The sequence below is a fragment of the Mandrillus leucophaeus genome, unplaced genomic scaffold (assembly GCF_000951045.1).
Source record: "Mandrillus leucophaeus isolate KB7577 unplaced genomic scaffold, Mleu.le_1.0 Scaffold4, whole genome shotgun sequence".
In the NCBI taxonomy this organism is placed as follows: domain Eukaryota; kingdom Metazoa; phylum Chordata; class Mammalia; order Primates; family Cercopithecidae; genus Mandrillus; species Mandrillus leucophaeus.
Window position 1 is genome coordinate 5,617,898 of NW_012104253.1, and position 3,754 is coordinate 5,621,651.

Genomic DNA, 3,754 nt, shown 5'->3' on the forward strand with positions numbered 1-3,754 from the left:
ACTCCAGGTTTTCTTATGCAGCCTGTGCCCATCGGTGCTTTCAACAGCTGTCTCTAGAAGAGATAACTCCGGCATGACAAGCTCTTTCGGAGGGTAGATATTTTTAAAGATTGTCAGGATCCTGCCAGCAGCTCTTATTACTGAGTACTTCGAGGCTTTTCACGGGAACAAAGTTGGGTGCAAATACCTTTCTAACGTGCAGTCTGCCCTGACAGAGAGTGTGCTATTATTACTCTGGGAGGTTAACATCCCACTGGGTTTTCAAGTTGATTCATTACTTTTTTCATGACTTGTATTTATTTTTCAGCACCTGTGAAAAAACACATTGATATTTCAATACCCACTATCATCGACTGCCTGTTGTGTGTAAGCACTTGCACTCCTTGAAGGCAATTTTTTTTAAAAATAGAAAGTTATTTAAAAGTTTAAAATCAAAAGTGACTTTATATTAGTCATTTTAGCATCTGACTTAAACAGGTGGGGTTCTTTTTTTTTTTGAACCTTCATCCCAATTGAGAATTTGGATTTAAATAGTTCAAAGATGGTATTTTGAATTTAAATTTGAAAAAGAGAGGCTATATTCTATAGATTTAAAAGAAACTCACCCCCAAATAGATCTCATCTAACTGAGTTCCAGGTTTGTTTTCTAAGCATCTGTTGGATGTCTCTAGCTGGAAGTCCCACAGATCATGCAAACTCAGCATGAAAAAGGAAAAATAATTTTCTTCCCCTTCAATCTTGCCTCTTCTCCTCTGTCTCCTCAGTTCTTATATTAGCAAGCTTTCCTATCCAGTTTTCAGGGCTAAATGTCCCAGATTCATTTGCAAACTCCCTCCTCCTTTATCACTCATGTTTCTTCTTCATCACGAAATCCTCCTCCCTATGTTTCTAGAGCCCTGTGGTTCTCCACTGTGACTCAACAGGAGAGCTTGTTAAGATGCAGATGCTCTTGCCCCACCTAGAGATCCAGGCCAGGGTCTGGGAGTTGTATTTTCAGTACACTTCCATGGTCATTCTGCTGACCCCAGAGTGTGAGATCTCTCAAGTCTCCCTCTCATGAACCTGGCCAGGCACTCCTTGTCTACAGTTTCATGTTCCTAGAACATGAGCTGCCTGGCTTCCTTGCTCCCCACTCCTACCTTCTCCAGGCCTGTTCTGCACTCTTCCACCTATGCATCCCTCTATTCACCCATCCACCCATCCATTCATCCATCCACGCACTCCATTCATCCATCTATCCATCCATCCATCCATCTATCCATCCATCCATCCACTCACCTATCCAACAGACATTAGCTAAGTAACTACTGTACATCAGGTGTCTCTTCTGTGAATTGAGCAGTATCGTTATCATCAGCATTTGATTATGCTGTTACTCTTCTGTTAGAAGAGTCAGCGGAATTCCATGACTTGAGGCTGATGCCAGGAAAGTTAAGGTGGCATCTTAGGAGTTCTGACAGTGTTATCCAGTGTCATTTTCCCTAATTGTCTTCCACACGATCTCTACTTGTGGATGGATATAACATAGGGTGCTTCCAAGACTACAAAACTGAAGTCAGGTTGCATGGATGCAAGTAACGTACCTTGAACGGGGAAGGATTGTTATGCTGGTCAGAACACATCTAGGTTGTGCATTCAGTATGGGTTTCTTAAATGAGAAGTGGCCAAGTACAATTCCTTGGAGAGGCATGGAGATAGCAATGGGACCTATGGGAATGCTGGTGCAAGCAAAAGGATTGTCACTGGAGTTAGTGTGAAGGGAAGTCTTGGAGAAGACATGAGGGTGGACTTCAAATATGCAAAGAGAGATCACAAAGGAAGGCGTTGGTCCTTAGGAACAGAAGGAGGGTTGTTGGGTGGAAGCCAAGGGACACTGTTTTCAGCTGCACATAAAGCTGTCCAGCCAGAGTTCTCCAAAGATAAAATGAACTTTGCCAGTAGGTGATGAGCTCCCCGTCATTGGAGATATGCAAGCAGTGACTCAGAGGTATCTTGGCCAGACTATTTAAAAAATGGAAGGTGCTTCAACAGTGACTGGCACATTACAGTCTTTAGTTGTCATCATCATTATCATCATTGTTGATTTCATCCCAGCATTGGAGGCGTGTAGATAATGTGTTATCTAAGGTCCTCTCTGACACTGGGATTTTGGGAGGCTGTGCATTGCAGCAGACTGACACAGAGGGTCACAGTCACAGTGCTGGAACCTGCCAGAATGTTCTAAAACCAGCAGCATTGATGCCCTGGTCAGCTCCACCCAGACCCTGCTCTCTCTATTTGGGTTGACTTTTTTTTGTGACTGGAAATAACTTTTTCATAATCTCCCCATATTGTTTTATTCCAAAGATTTATTCCTCACCTGCATTATCTTTGTGTGGTTTTTGAGATATTTGTGATAAACCTTTGCAACAGCAGGCACCAAATTTTACTTTGAAGCAAAGTAATGAGAACAATTCAAAGCGAGGCACTGCCTGGCACCATGGCTGTGATAGACCAGGGGACTCCCCAGGCCATTTCCCAAGGTTGACGCCATCTGCAACATTACAAATACATTCTCAGTAAAACTCAAACCTGCTTTTCTGATGTATTACTAAATACTGAGGTGTTTTATTTTCTTTCTGACTTGTATATTTACATCTCTCCATATTGCAACAATGTTTATTAAAAGAGCAACTAATTTATCATGGAGTTATAAAAATGAACCTTACTAAGTATTGTTGCTAATAATTCTGGCTTATAATATTATTCTAAAAATTATGTTAAGATTATGGAAAAACTGGATATCAAAGCAATTCATTTTATGCATCTATATTTTCTTTTCTTCCTTATGTTATTGGAGTTTAAAAAAGCTCTAGGTAGTTGTTTAAGAACAGTCTTAAAATTGAGAAAATATTGCCATGAGGATGATCCTCTTGGAACTCTTGATGAGCAGAAATATATACATACATATACATATATGCATATCATATATATACATATAAATGCATGCACACATACATAAATATTCAAATTTTGGAAATGGTAAATATACCCAACATCTAGAATTTAATCTCTGTATCTATCAGTCTATCAATCATCTATTTATCTGTTATCTTTCTCTCTAGGTCCCTATCTCTCTGTCTATCTGTCTGTCATCTATCTCTTTATCATCTCTCTCTGTCTCTGTCTGTCATCTCTCTATATAGCTCTCTATTATCTATCTAGCTAGCTATCATGTATTTATCTATTACATATCTATCTCTGCCTATCTATCTGCCATCTATCTATCTTTCTATCTATCATCTATCTATTGTCTATCATCTATCTGTCATCTATTTATTTACCTATCCATCATCTGTCTCCTTCAATCTGTCTCTATCTGTGTATTGTTCTATCCACCTTTCTGTCTCTCTATGTATCCGTCATCCATCTATCTATCCCTCTACCTATCTATCATCCATCTATTTTCATCTGTCATCTATCTATCTCTTGTATGTCTCTGTCTCTGTATCATCTATTATCTATCTATCATTTATCTATTTATCTATTCCTTACCTATCATCTATTTATCTGTCATCTATCTGTCTCTCTATCTGCCATCTATCTCTCTATCTAATTATCCATTTTATGTCTGGAATACATATAAGTACGAGTTCAAGTCACTTTTTTATCCTTCACGGCTCTAAAATTTCTCCCTCCTTTCCCAAAGGCAACAATTATCAGGCATTTCCTGTGAATCCTTTTGGTCTACACTTTAATGCATTAATACAAGAAA